This window comes from Pseudophryne corroboree, chromosome 10 (genome assembly GCF_028390025.1).
Source record: "Pseudophryne corroboree isolate aPseCor3 chromosome 10, aPseCor3.hap2, whole genome shotgun sequence".
In the NCBI taxonomy this organism is placed as follows: Eukaryota; Metazoa; Chordata; class Amphibia; order Anura; family Myobatrachidae; genus Pseudophryne; species Pseudophryne corroboree.
This window is the reverse complement of record NC_086453.1, coordinates 307,077,157-307,092,808: the sequence shown is the minus strand read 5'-3', so window position 1 is coordinate 307,092,808 and position 15,652 is coordinate 307,077,157. Positions and strand designations below refer to the sequence as shown.

The following is a 15,652-nucleotide window of genomic DNA, read 5'->3' as shown; positions in this document are numbered from 1 at the left end:
ACATGCAACAGTAGTTCTTGTCCCTTACTCACCTGGGTGTGACCTCTGGAACTTCTGGAAGAAATCTCAATGCTACAGTATGCTGCCTTCCTCCCAGAGCCGGCGCTACCACTAGGCAGCTTCAGGCAGCTGCCTATGAGCGCCGGCCACTGGAGGGCGGTACCGCACGCTGCTGATGAGTGCTCCTAGATTACTGTCTTAGTTCAGCTCCTTCTCTTCCTTAAGAGATGAGCAGCGGAGCAGGGATGCCATAGCCGCCCCCCCTGTTATCAGCCGGCACACACAGCAGCACTGAAAATGTAAGTGTATATTACCTGGCAGCCGCCTCTTCTTATGTACACTGTCTGCTCTACCCTGCAGTCCACTCCCCTCTCCCGAACATGAATGGTAAATACAGCAGTAACTTATAGGGGGGGGTGGGCAGGCAGGGTCGATTGGAGCATTCCCCCCTCTACCTCCTCCCTAGCAAAGTCCGTCATTGATCCTCTTTCTATTCAGTGATTGCAGCAGTCCAGCACTAAGCAGCATGTGAGGATGCCACTGTACACACCTCCTTCCCTGTGATCTACGGAGATCAGCGGCAGCCCCTCTCTGCATGATTTATTAGGTTGTGCTGTGAGTGTGAACGGAGGTCGTAGACTCGTAGGTGGTGGGGGAGGAATGCAGTGCAAACAGTGTCTAGAAAGTTATACTGTGTGCAGCCAGCTCCCAGCATGGTACTGGGCTAAGCATAAGGAGGCACAAGCCAGACCAAGCCAGGGGTGAGTTGTGCTGAACATTCAGCTTGTGGAGCTGAATAGGCTGAGCTGCAGTTTACAGAGGGACATGTAATAATAGCTAGCAGCAACAGCAGATGAGATCCTGTTCCCTCTCTCTCCCTGGCCACATTACACTCACTGTAGCCTGCACATCCAGCATTATGTAATCCCTGCCCTGCTTCACATAGGTAAGTGGCTGCAAATAAGGGTACACCTGCAGCATTACAGCAGCAACCTCTCCTGGAGTTTAAAGATTTGCCGCTGAGCTGCCCGGCGGCGGATACGGCCGACGGGAGACCTGGCGGCGGAAGGGGGGGGCAGTGACGGGGGGAGTGAAGTTTCTTCACTCCCCCACGTCACCCGGCTCCATAGAAGTGCAAGCAAATATGGACAAGATCGTCCATATTGGCCTGCATGCACAGCCGACGGGGCACCAGCGATGAACGAGCGCGGGGCCGCACATCGTTCATCGCTGGAGCCTCCACACTGCACGATATGAACGTTACCTCGTTCATTAATGAACGAGATCGTTCACATCTTGCAGTCAAATCGCCCAGTGTGTAGGGCCTATAAGAGTCAGCACACCGGGCGGGATGGGGATGTAGCTGGGATCCCAGCATTCAGCATCCTGGCGGACCGAATGCCATCTACGGAATCCTGACAGCGGTCAAAATGCCAACGGCAGTATCCCAACAGCTGGGATCCCGAACGAAAGTTTAGAGTTAGGCTGCAGGGGGTGGGGAAGGTTAGGCTGCAGGGGGTGGGGAAGGTTAGGGTTAGGCTGCAGGGGGTGGGGATGGTTAGGGTTAGGCTGCAGGGGGTGGGGAAGGTTAGGGTTAGGCTGCAGGGGGATTAAGGTTAGGCTGCGGGAGGGGGAGGTAAGGGTTAGGCTACAAGGGGTGGGGAAGGTTAGGCTGCAGGGTGGTTAGGGTTAAACTGCAGGAGGGGGAGGTGAGGGTTAGGCTGTGGGAAGGGAGAGATAGGGTTAGGCTGCTGGAGGAGAGATTAGTGTCAGGCTTAGTCTGCAGGGAGAGAAAGTTATGGGGAGGATTAGGGTTCTCTTACCTAAACTCCCCTGTCAGGTTTTAGCCAGTCGGAATGCTGGCATCGGTATTCTGACCGCCGGCATCCTTACAGCCAGTATACCATACCCAACCTGCGGGATGTACTAATGGGAAAATGTGGTAAAAACCTAGTTTTGGGGGGTTTATCCACATTTCCCGTATGTACTAAGACCCGCACGCTGGGTTTCCGAAAGGGGGGAGGGGGCAGGGGCGGTATTGTGGAGCTTTGCCTAGGGCGCCTAGAAACCTTGCACCGGCCCTGCTTCCTCCACCTCAACAGGGTTCTTTCAGCTTACAGTTCTATCCTCTATTTCTGTAAGAAATCCTATCTTTATTTCCACAGTTTTTTAGTTTTGCATCTCTTTGCCATCACCCCCCTCCTCTATCCTCCAAACATACATCCCTAGACTTTACCATCTATTTCACCTGCAAAATTTACATAATCTGTCAAGATTTTTTATCTTCACCTGTAAGGCCCCTGTAGCTCTTTCCTACCCTTCCTCATTTAACCAACCCTCTCTTGTGTTCTTTCCTTGCCCATTTCTGGTTCCGGTATGAATGGTCGACCATGTTATGGTCGACAGTCATTAGGTCGACCACTATTGGTCGACATTGACATGGTCGACATGGGCACATGGTCGACACATGAAAATGGTCGACACATGAAAGGTCGACACATGAAAAGGTCAACATGAGTTTTTTTACTTTTTTGGTGTCGTTTTTTGCGTAAAGTGACTGGGAACCCCAATTAGTGCACCGCGTCCCCTCGCATGGCTCGCTTCGCTCGCCATGCTTCGGGCATGGTGCCTTCGCTCCGCTACCGCTTCGCTCGGCACAGATTACCGTTCCAATCGTAGTCCACATGGATCATAAAGTATGGAAAAGTTCCCCAAAAGAAAAAAAAGTTAAAAAACTCATGTCGACCTTTTCATGTGTCGACCTTTCATGTGTCGACCATTTTCATGTGTCGACCATGTGTCCATGTCGTCCATGTCAATGTCGACCAATAGTGGTCGACCTAATGACTGTCGACCATAACATGGTCGACCATGTGAACGGATACCCCCATTTCTGAGGTTGAGGTCCATGCTCCTACAGTATACCAGAAATCAGAATATACTCTTCTCTGGTGCTAACGGATTATCAATACAGATATGGTATTGCAGCTCACAATTCATAGAGTGAAAATAATGAATAATTAAAATCTCTGCAAAAGTGTCAATAAATATATTGTCAGGCAGAGTGCCGGTGCTTTAATGAATTGCCTGCATTGTATAATAAAAATCAAGTGGATTACAGTATACAGCTGTATAGCAATCTATACAATGTTGTCACTCTTGAGCATCGGGTTTTGTTGTGAAAGGCATGAGTAGATGCAACATAGGTGGAAACTGGGAAGCCAAATCCAGTTCTTACTCATAGGACAGATGATATAAGATGTAATGGACTACACTATGGTATTAGGAATTGGTTAGGATGTGTATCTTGTCCTGGGTTAGTCTTTGCAGAGACTGTCCAGAAGGCATGAATGTTCTGGATTGGGCTGAAGAGATAACTTGAACTGAGACCCATATCACAAAAGAGCTGGCACCAGCATAATGGCTGGATAGGTGCAGGTAGTAGTGGACATGGAACTGGAATGGAAAATTAACTGGAACCTGAGAGGCAACCAGACTGGACCAAGAGAGGCAACTGGACTAGAACTGGAGAGGCAACCATACAGGAACTGGAAAGATAACTGGACACGGAGAGGCAACTGGACTGGAACTGGTTGAGGCAACCAGACTGGGACTGGAGAGGCAACAAGAGTCTAGAAGTACTTGGAGGCACAGAACAAGGTAGGCGCCTAGAAGAGCGACATTGCATTGGCAGTGAAACGTTGCACTGGAAGCACTCTTATAGCAGCTGCTGAAACCTGATAGGCTGATGGAGTCAGGTGCTGTCATTGGGCACTCTGAGTTGAGGATACTGGGTCAGCCGATCCATTCAATCATGGCAGCGCCCATGCCAGACTGTCCGCATGAACTTGGGAGTGAAGGAAGGCAGGAGGACATGCTGTGAAACATGACATGAGGTGACTGCAGAAAATGACCTCAGCTTAAAGGTAAGTAACCCAGCCTGTTGCTCCAGAGCGTAACAAATTAACTAAATGATATACTACACAGTGAATGGAGTTACAAAAATACTTCTGCATAGAATAGGAAAACATTCCATGCTGTGTATTCATAGGATTAGATCACATATATTAACAAGAGTTCCATATAACTGAAACAATGATGGTATCAGATTACAAAGCAACAACTCAATTTAGCTCAAGTGATCCCCTGACCCCTCTTAATCCAACTCTGAGTCTGTTCAGGAGGGAAACATTCTTCAAAGCAAAAGAAGTATTAGAACAAACAGGGCCGGATAAAGCCTTTAGGGGGCCCGGGGCACTTAATAGAGGGGCCCTCATATAAACACTGCCCCCTGGTGTTGCGGTGCTCGCTGTATGTGTGCTTCTTCTTCCTGCACCTCCATGAATGCAGCAGTGCAGGTCGTGTATATAGATAGACAGATAGATAGATAAATCGATATAGCTATCTATCTATATGGATGGATGGATACATCAGTCAGTCCAGCCTCCCTCTCCCTGTCACCGACCTTCAAATGCACAGCGCCGGTGTCTGCTTGTCATCGGTGCCAGTGGAGTAGGGGAGTGAGTGAGAGCAAACAGGTACAGGTTACTTCTCTCCAGGCTCCTCCGCCGCAACAGCTCCCTGCACTGCTGTGGACAACTGCAGCGCTGCTGCTGAGTGTTGATGGTGGGGGAGCTTGGAGAAGCGGAGCTCATCCCCCTGCAGCAGCTCCGGTGAGGGGACGCCTGATAAGGAGGGCCCAGGGTTACTGACCCCCTAGCAGGGGCGGATTGGGATGGAAAACTAGCCCGGGAAATTTATGGAAGCATCCCTAACTAGGACCCCTCCGTGCCTGACTGAGTTGGATGCGGTTGTGGCTGTCCTCTTTTGCTGCAGTTGCGTCCGCAACTTTAGGCAAATGCTGATACAATGCCTTTCCCTGATGTACAACCCTGCATCTGAATATACAAGGACTGGCAGTGTGTCAGCTGCAATCACGCTTTGTGCATCTTTAGACGCCCTATGAAACTTTCATCAGCCCTATACTAGATAATCCATCTGAGTATGGCCTCCAATATGAGCAATTCAGAGTCTCTATAGCCAACCCCCTGTAATTACCTAGGAATACCTAACAAATTTCTATACACTATACAGTTCTTATAAGCCCCCACAGGACAAAAACACATTGGCCCCCACAGAAAAACAAATTGGTATCAATAAGGAAAAAATAAAACACAGCCGCCACAGGAAAAAAATAAAAACATTGGCCTCCACTAGAAAACAAATAGTATGGATATTGTATGTCCCTGGGTTAGGGGGGGGGGGGGGGGGGCACTGTGTCTAGGGGGTAGGGTAGGGTGGATAGAGTACTGTAGGTCCCAGGTTGGGGGTGGTAGTGTGTTTAGGGGGCTGAGGGATAAGGATGAGCAGTGTATGTCCATGTGGCTGTGTGGTATAATGATTAGTGTATGTCATTGGCCTGGAGGGTAGCTGTTTGTCTTGGGAGTAAGGTATGTTCTGGAGGCTGGGGGTAGGGCAGGTTATGGGTATATTCCAGAGGTGTGGGTGATAGTTAGGGTGGGTACTATACTGTGATGCCAGGGGGTAGGGCTACTTAACCTATTGCCCCCTCTGGTGCCTATGCCTGAAGCACAAGCTCCATACACTCTGCTGCAGCTGAGGGCAAGATGGGAGTAGTAGTATTGTGGATAAGGGGGCAGGCTAGAAGTAGTAGTGTGAAGTAGGGTGCATGGTTGGCGTAGTAGTAGTATTCATGTGAAGGGGACCGGATGGGAGTAGTAGTGCAAAGCAGGTGGTGAAGAGGAAAGTAGACTCACTAGGAAGAAGTCAGAGTAAGTTGTTTGAGAATCACCTCTGCTCCTGGGTGACTTCCCCTTAGCAGCTTCTGGCCACCTTCCTTCTCTCTATGGACTGCTGACACTATGGTACCGCCAACTAAGGGACACTCAATTTATCCGTGGAGAGGGTTTCACATGCCTGCCTCCATCCCTCATTCCCGTTCCACTGACCCCGTTAATCCGGATGCACATTTTGCATGGCCAGCGGTAGTGCAGCCCGAGTCTCACTGCACTGTCACACACAATCATGTAACGGCTGCAGTTGTTTGAACATTCAGCACCCCGCCGTCACTCGGAAGTTGGCGGAGGGGGGGGGGGGGGCCGCACCGTGGGAGGGGTCTGGTCCAGCTGTACGTGGGGTCACTGTTGAGAAAGTGGCTCGATATCTCGGCGGACCAATCCGCCCCTGCCCCCCTAGCTCACCCCCTTCCGGCTCTGGCCACCATCTCCTCTCCCATCCCGGACCGGCTCCTTCCTGCAAGTCGCGCGGCCAGTCAGAGAGCCGGTCGCTTGTAGCAGAGCACATAGCAGGTGCAGCGCTGTCAGTATGACAGCTGCTAGCACCTGCTGTTGCGATACTGCAGATCGGTGTTTAAGGTCCGATCTGTGGTGTGCGGCGGGGGCCCTCTTAGATCGGGGGGCCCGGGGTACTTACCCCCCCGTGACTCCCCCTTAATACAGCTCTGAGAAAAGGAAGGGCAAACACTAAGACTGGAGGGAGGTAGGTTAATGGGAAAAGTTAGAAAAAAATGACTTTACAGAAAGGGTAGTGGACAAGTGGAATAGCCTCCCAGCAGAGGTGGTAGAGACTAATACATTAGAGTAATAGAGCACATGCTTAGGATAGACGTAAGAATAAACATGAAAAAAATGAGAAAAATAACAATGCACAGGAATATGTGATTATACAATAAAAAAAAATGTATTAGAACATACAACATGCATGCACCGGCTGGTGATTCAACAGTTAATATAAAATATACAATGTACATATATATTAGCTCCACACTCTAAAACATGAACTCTCTCCTTAGAGTTGCCACACTTACAGTATCACACCTATTTTTTAGAATACTTTTAATTGTTATAGAAAAAGCTAACAAGCAGTGTTAGTCCTAGTCCTTGCAGGCCGGGTCGAACTGGCCACAGGGGTACAGGGGAAACCCACCAGTGGGCACCACTGCCTAGGGGCCCGCCCCTCCTCTAGGGATTATTGATTGTGCACTTGTATATATATATATATATATATATATATATTTATCCAGGGCCCCAGACCATGCTCTCTCTAATGGTAAGCCAAATCTCTAAGTGTGGGCCCCTAACATTGCATTTTTTCCTGTGGGCCCTTCATGCCCCACTCCGACACTGCTTGCAGGTATCATTGCAATTTAGCAGCCATTCTCAAAATCGATGGTTTAGTTGATCCAAACTAATAACAGGTGTTATTGCAGACGTTGTTGCACTTTGCTTCAGATGTTGCCAATGAGCAAAATACATAAGGAAACTTTGTTGATCATAAAAGCAGTATTTCAGTGAATCAACACCGAGATGTTAATATGCAACAATTCTGGTAGCTTTCTCTTGTTAGAATAGAGAATCCGCAAGTTGTCAAGTCAGCACATATTCTCATTAAAGTAAAAAACTCAGCAAGTTGGTAAATCAGCATAGCCCACAAGCAGCACAGTAATATTATAGTGTAGAGAGGATCCAATGATGTTTTACCATATGAAAGCAGTCGTTCAGCACTGGCTTATACAGTCCTCTTACATTAAAGTCTGTCCAGACAATTAATTAATAGTATAGAAGCTTTTATTGATGCAGTTAATTTACCGGCTGTCTGAGGGGGATTAGGTTAGATGATCCCCCGGGAGTTTAGGGTTTAGTGTTAGGATACAGCAGGGGGTGGTTAGGGTTAGGCTGCGGGGAGGGGTGGGTAAGGGTTAGGCACCCATGGGGAGGGTTAGGTTTAGGCACTGCTGCAGGAAGGTTAGGTTTAGGCACTATAGGAAAGGTTAGGATTAGGCTGCGGGAAGGGAGGGTTAGGAGAGTGGGGATAACAGCCCCAACTCACTCCTGTCAACTTTCCAAACATCAGGATCCCAGCGTCGATCTTCTGACCGCCAGGATCCGCAGATCCAGCATTTCCTATTGAATTCCCCTATACACGGTCTCACTGCCTTTAGGGTCCAATAAATGTGTCTCCCGACTGCTGGTATGATTCATATATTGCGGTCATCTCCAGAGTCCACTAAAGTCTTAATACATTAAAAGAGCCTTTGGGCAGGTGGGAATCCAGCTAGTACTGTATCCAAATCCAATTCAATCTTAATGTGTTTCCTCGCCTGCTGTGAGCATCAGCGGATTCCTCGGAAGTAATGATATCCTTACAAAAAAATAAATATCAAATAGGTTTGACGTAACAATATACTGTAGCTAAAACAGGGGCATAACTTCCAAAATAGGCTCAGGACAGGGGTGAAAATTCCTCAGTGGTGAAGGGGTGAAAAGGGAAACTGCTGAATGTCAAATACTTGAGAAACTAAACCTACAGTATGTCCAGTAATAATGTTGATGACATTCAGAATGTTGTCAACAGAATATTGTCATGTTCTGAATATCGACAGTCAGAATGTCAACATGGACTAAGGGGTACATTTACTAAGCAGTGATAAGAGCAGAGAAGTGAGCCAGTGGAGAAGTTGCCCATGGCAACCATTCAGCACAGAAGTATCTATAATTTGCATACTATAAAATAATACAGAGCTGCTGATTGGTTGATGAGGAAATTTCTTCACTGGCTCACTTCTCCGCTCTTATCACTGCTTAGTAAATGTTCCCCTTAATGTTGGCATGTAACACAAATGTCAACATGTTCATAAAGACAACAGTCATTATGTCAACATTGTTTATGTCAGCAGTCACAATGTTGACAGTACATATTAGTGCTGATTTTAGTTTAGGGTTAGATTTATGATAAGGGTTAGGCCTAGGTTTAGGTTTAGTGTTAAGGATTACATAATGAAAGAATGGTATGTCAACATGCTGACTGTCGACATGCAAATGACGACATAACAAACATGTCAATATTATGACCATGTCGACAGGTTAAAATAACACCCATGTTGACATTGGGAATATATCAACAGTCAGACTGTTGACAATGTGAATGTAGACTTCACCTACCACACCCTTGCCTTGTAGTGACCACCCTACAGAAAAGAGTTGTGTTGTTAGGACCTTATTTACCAGGTGCAATGGATGTGCAGCATAAAGCTACTTAGTTTTACACAAGTGCATCTAGATGATTCTCTTAGCGCATCTTAAGGAGGACATCTACTCTCTAAAGTTGGGATATGATCCGCAAACCCGAAGTGTGCCTAGGCTTACAGGGACTCAGAAAAGCATAGGCAAATGCAGGCGGGGGTTTACGGCTGCCCAGCAATCCCCCTCCTCTTGGCAAGTGGCTCAAAATATGACAGCAATAGCAATGGTATATAATAGGATTACTAGAGCTGCCACTACATCATGCAGTTGAAGGGATGGAGCAGAGCTGCAGCACATGCCCAGTGGTAGCAGCTTCCTCTACCATGTTTGCTGTGTGTGTAGGTCTGAGTCCTCAGTTAGTGCACTGGACCAGAGAGTAGCTACCATGAAGAGGAGACAGGAGCCTTACCATGAGGTGGGAGAATGTGTGCTTTTTCTTCCTTCTCATGTGGCTCGGTCGGCTCTCGCGGCCCGACTACCGCTGCCCAACAGGCAGCCTGGCACACTTCTTGTTGTTTCTGACGGCGTTCACGGACTGGCAGCTAAGGCTCTTGATTGGCTGCCGGGCCACAGGCTTTGATTGGCTCGCAGACCGGCACCTAATTGGAAAAAGAGTGACATTGCCACTGGAGACTGAGGGGCAGGAGAGGCGCACACTGCGCTCTCCTCCCCGCCCTAACATACAGGAGCAGCAGCGCAATGAGCAGCACTTGGGGGGGATGTGGGGGCATATGTATCTGGCACTGTGGGGACATGTGTTTCTGGTACTGTAGGGCCTATATGTATCTGGCACTGTGGGGACATGTGTATCTGTCACTGTGGGGGCATGTGTATCTGGTACTGTAGGGCATATACGTATCTGGCACTGTGGGGACATGTGTATCTGTCACTGTGGGGGCATGTGTATCTGGCACTGGGGGCATATGTTTCTGGCACTGTGGGGGCATGTGTATCTGGCACTGGGGGCATAAATGTATCTGGCACTGAGGGGACATATGTGTATCTGGCACTGTGGAGGCACCCATTTATTGGTGGTTTTATATGTACGTATGTGGCACTGTACTGGGGCATTATATTTATGTGGCACTGTACAACATGACTAAAAATGGGGTTATGACACAAGGTCATACTCCTACAAACGTCATACCGAAAGGTGTGCACACAAAAATGGGGTATGACTTTTTGACAACTAGGCACCGCCCCCATTTTTGCATGCATGCCAAAGGCATGCGCATAATAGTGGCTCTTACCCTTGACAACAGATCTTTTCTGGATCTTTGCCTCTGACTGGTTTGCCAACCCTGATCTATAGTGTAAAATAGTAATACTGTATCCAGTGTATAAAAAGACAAATGTTTACATCAGGGCCGGTTCAAGGCCGCTCTGTGCCCCGGGCAGGAAACGGGGCATGGCCTAATACAGGGGGCGTGGTCAGTTACGCCCCCTGTACATTACTAGCGCCGCTTGAATGCTGAGCGGTGCGCAATGACGTCATCGCGCACCGCACAGCAAAAGGTCCTCTCCACGAACGGAAACTAGACGCGTAGCGTCTAGTTCCCTTCGTGGAGAGGACCTTTGCTGTGCGGTGCGCGATGACGTCATCGCGCACCGCTCAGCAAAGGTACTCTCCACGAAGGGAAACTAGACGCGTAGCGTCTAGTTCCCTTCACAAGAGGCGGGGACTCAGCGGGCCGGGCAGCGGGCAGCGGAGGCGGACGGGGGACACAGCGGGCAGCAGTGGCGGATCTTGCCACGGTGCGGCGCCCTCCGGATGGCGGCGCCCCGGGCAAAAGTCCTGCTTGCCCGTGGCAAGATCCGCTACTGGTTTACATTAATGTCTAGGGTTGTTACAAGGATCTTCTACCTCTCCCTCAGTCTTCCGCAGAGTGGGAGATTGTGGACTGCATTTGGAAACCCCCTCTAGAAATCCTGCGTATGATACTGAAAAGAGTTGCACTATGCAAAACTTTTACATTTGCAAAATTCAAGCTGCTGTCCTTTTCTCCTAAACACTACCTAGTTTAACCACATTAATTATTTAAATTAATCATGCGAGTACGAGAACATTTTGCATAGCTGAATATTATTTGTATTTGGCAAAGTGCGTTCAGGACCAGATGTGTCCAGTTTCCTTAAATTGATTTTCACCTGCAGCATGCATATGCATCACAACAGCAAATCCCGCCAGCCTGCTGCGACTAGTCGAGGCATGCATATGCACCATGCATTCCAATAGAAGCGGCTGTGTGAATGTGCCTGCCAACAGTCATGGGCACACTATTCGTGGCGAACGAGTTACCTTTGCTGCGAACAGACCTTCCGATAAAACTGGACATGTGTATGTTCCGCTCTGCCAAAATGTAACATGTTTTCCATTAAAAGAATAGGACAATCCCAGATCTTAAGGGCCCCATACACTAGAGCAGGGATGGGTAACCTTCGGCCCTCCAGCTGTTGTTGATCTACACATCCCAGCATGCCCTGCAACAGTTTTAGCATGGCCAAATAGCAAAACTGTAGCAAGGCATGCTGGTATGTGTAGTTCAGCAACAGTTAGAGGTCCGAAGGTTCCCCATCCCTGCACTAGAGCGATAATGCTCGATTTCATCCGATTTCGGGCATTTGGCCCAATATATCAGATGAAATCGGACATTTTGGAGGCGTTTCCGATCCAATCCGATGCGCGTTCCCGTGAGCATCGGATCGGATCCTCCAGATTAAATGTGCTGCACATTCAATCTGCTCCAACCACACAGGTGTGGCTGGGATCGCCCAAGATACATCGTATGCAAAAGGACAGCATACGATGTATCGTGGGCGATCCTACCCCCTGGGAGGCTGCCGGGGGTGATCACCAGCGACATGTCCATCTGACATGTCGCGGTAGTGTATGGGGCCCTTAAACCAGCTCAGAGCTTTTATAAAATTCAAGTGTTTGTTTTTGCAAGATGTAATTGAGTATGCATACTTACCTACTCTCCAAATGTTTCAGGTAGTTCCCTGCACCCTTGAAAGCGTGGACTGATCTCCCTAATCCTGCCCACTTCCCTGCCCACTGCACCCCACCCATGGCCCTGCGATTATCTGCATTGTGATGCAACAAAGGGGGGGCTTAATGATGTCTCGGCCCCAGAGCGGACAACTGTTTCTCCTCTCTGAGCTTCTCCTTTTGCAAAACAGAGAAAAACAGTAGAATTGCACCCTCTTCTCCCTTTATCTTCTTTTAATAGTCTAGTCTCTCTGCAAAATCTAATTTTTGCATTCTACAAACAGTTCCATCCATTGTTTGTAGGTGATGAGTTAATGACAAGACACCATATAGATGCCTATAGTCTACAGGCAGGGACGGATCGGGATGGAAAACCAGCCCAGGAAATTTATGGAAGCAGTCCTAATGGGGGTGCAGTCGGATAAGGGGGTGGGGTCTGTTGGGGGGGACGGGATCCCTCCTTATAGGGCCTGATTATATGCAAATGCTGCCTTCCTTGCATGTTTTGCTGCAGACTACGGGAGGATTGGGAACTAAAAGTGTCCCCTGTAAAATTTTGTAGAAGTGGCCTGACATGGGCAGCACAAGAGGTCTAACATACCTTGTAGCCATGGCAGCATCACTGGATGGCAGAGTTGCTGTGCTGCAGAGATGGAATAACAGAAGACAATGCAGTGTACTGAGTGTGGTGGGTGGCCTGTCATGTAGAGGGGTGGAGCCACATGACAACACAGAAAACAGGCCCTGCAGACACGTTGGCCTATCAGAAATCTTCTAGATGATCCCTATGGGCAATCCACCCCTGCCTGCAGGTACTGTATACTGTAGGTAGCCACAATCAGTATCAGGAGGGTCCAGTGCTAGCTTATACTGGATCGAGCTGTTGTATAATACACCAAGAACAACAGTAACAAAAAATGAAATAAACTCCATTGCCTCATATTAGGGTACTATATTTTTGATGATCATTTTTATAAATAATTCTATAACTCAAGTACAAATCAATTTCAGAAGCAGCTGCAGCCAAAGTATTGTGACGGAGAAACTGAGCATATTGTTTTCATGTGCACGGTTATTACTGAATCAATATTTTATTGAAATATTTGCTCGCTGCCCCGAACGTCAACAGTTATGACTCACGAGGCTACTGAACATATTGAGGTCTTTTTTTTTATTTTTCAAACATCACTCAGTGTCTATGGTTGTCAGATTATTACTCTGATTGCCTGTCCAGTCCTCATTGCACTAACAAATTTGTTTAACAATATTTTAGATGGCAAACTGCAGGCTACATATTATTCAATATGTGCCTCAGAACACGTTGACATTTAAAGATGTTCATCAAAAGTTAATGTTTTACTTTCCATAAAGTAAAGTTCAACAAAGCATTTCAATAAATTGCTGACAAAATACATTACAACTCTACCTGGTAGAAATATAGGCTGTTCAGGTTTTATCACTGTCCTTTAAAGATTAAAAAAAGATGTATGCGTTATACGTATGCATGCGTCCAATCCGTTACATCCTCTTTTGTGTTTGGTGTCCTAGAGAGAAAAAACAGACAGACATAAAATACAGTACAAACCATCAGTTCCTACTGTAACCGTCATATTTCAAACACAGCCTGTAAAATGCAGATAGGAGCTGTTTGGTTAGTATTTTAGCTGTATCCGCTTTAACACTCACCGAGTTTTGATAAATACCCCTCATTTCATTTTAAAAGGCATGGGTCATAGACATTGGTGTAGTTCTGGTAGCTGGGTGTAGGTTGGTGGGTCAGGTTTTTTTTTTTTTAGCATGATAATACCAGACATAGATGTCACACTCAGTGTCGGACTGGGGCATGTAGGGCCCACCGGGTGAATGCAGTGGTAGGGGCCCATATTAGGAGTGTGGCCAGTCTGCAGAGGGGGTGTGGCCTGCCACCTCATTGGTTTGACTAACCATTAGAGAGTGCAACGTCTGGGCCCCTTCATAAATATATACAGTATATTCAGCTGCTGCATGCATTATAATGTACCAGATTAATAACAGCAATGCACTGTAGAAAATACACCATAGTCCAGTATAAGGTAACATATGTAGAATGTATAATTCAAGTGCACAGTCTGGAACCTGATCCTTAGAGCAGGAGGTGGGCCCCCAGGCAGTGGGGCCTACCGGTGGTATCCCCCTGTAGCCCTGTGGGCCAGTCCAAGCCTGGTCACACTAGGAAACTACAGGTGTGTGATACTATGGGGTCAATTTAATTAGTGCCAATGTGCAGCGGTACATCACCATTCTGTAATGCAATGTATGGCACATAGCAGCTAATTGAATTGATCACTATGAAGCATATTGCCAGGTTGGGTTGCCATCAGGGGCGGGGTCCGCTGCGTCGTCGGGGGCGGAGGCGGAGGCAGTGCTAGGAGATGAGATCATCTCTGAGCCATCTCTCCCCATGCTGTGAATGGGTCCCGGGTCGCATCGACCCGGGAAACCTGTTCACACTGCACCTGACCCGGTAATAGCCTGGGAATAACCCTTCTTTATTCTCGGGACTGACCCTTTCAAACCGCACAGCGACCCGCATTAATCCGGCAATATACCAGGTCGATACCGGGTTATTTGTGCGGTGTGAAAGTGGTATTAGAAAACCAGGGTACCTAAGGTTCAGGATCATAGCCAAGACAAGTGGAAAGATAGATTAAACAGTAAAGTGACAGTAACATAGCAAACAATACCATACAGTACTGCATTACAGCAGAACAAAATCCTTAAATAAATCAGGTGAATAATCAAACCTTTAGTTCCGATCTTACCCACATGTTCCTGGGAGAAGACAGCAGTTATCTCATTTTATTCCCATTCAGCGCTCATTTTTGTTATCATTTTTAATTCTATTAAACAGTTCCAAGAACAGGAGAAATCAATGAAACCAATTGTAAGTGAGTCATATTGTTCTAGGTAATGGGAAAACCTTAGGAAGAATGACTGTACCAAAGGGTACTAGATAGATCATGGAAATCCTTCCAATGGAGCTGACAGTGGGGGTGATGTATCAAGCCATGGAGAGTGATAAAGTGGAGAAGTTGTCCAAAGCAACTAATCATCTCCAAACTGTAATTTCAAAGTATGTGATAGATGCATGACAGAAACTGATTCATTGTTTTGGCCAACTCTCCAAGTCTTGATACATATCCCCCAATGTTTAATATGATAAAGGATTGCAATCATTATTTGAGACAAAATAAGGCTAGTCTAAACTGAAAATAAAGCTTAGGAACTAACAGGGTCTGAGGTTTGTAAGACTAAAAATGAGCAAACAAGATGAGTGTTCTGACTTTTATCTGCTGTCAAATTCTATACTGTAATTCTGCATAGTACACTTCTGGCACCATTTGGAAATGTATTGAATGGTAATTTGGGAAAAGATCAAATTGTACCGGTCGAACAGGTTTTTAAGTGCAGTAATGTCACTTTTTTTCTTCCAAAACTGACACGTTAATTTTCTTTAAATGATTACAAAAGTGCAATCTTGTAGTGGGACTCATTTTAAATGTTATATTGAGCCAATCAACTCGACTGCTTACAAATATATTATTGAGCATTAGGAAATGTG

General features: G+C 47.1%; 1 long non-coding RNA gene across 1 annotated transcript in view; it reads left to right on the top strand.

Moving 5' to 3' along the window:
• The first annotated feature begins 211 nt into the window (after window positions 1–211).
• The window catches only part of LOC134966585 (uncharacterized), a 38,066-nt gene continuing 22,625 nt past the window's right edge, over window positions 212–15,652 (top strand). Inside the window, exon 1 of the long non-coding RNA XR_010188672.1 lies at window positions 212–299. This is a non-coding gene — a long non-coding RNA (uncharacterized LOC134966585). The remainder of the gene's footprint in view (window positions 300–15,652) is intronic.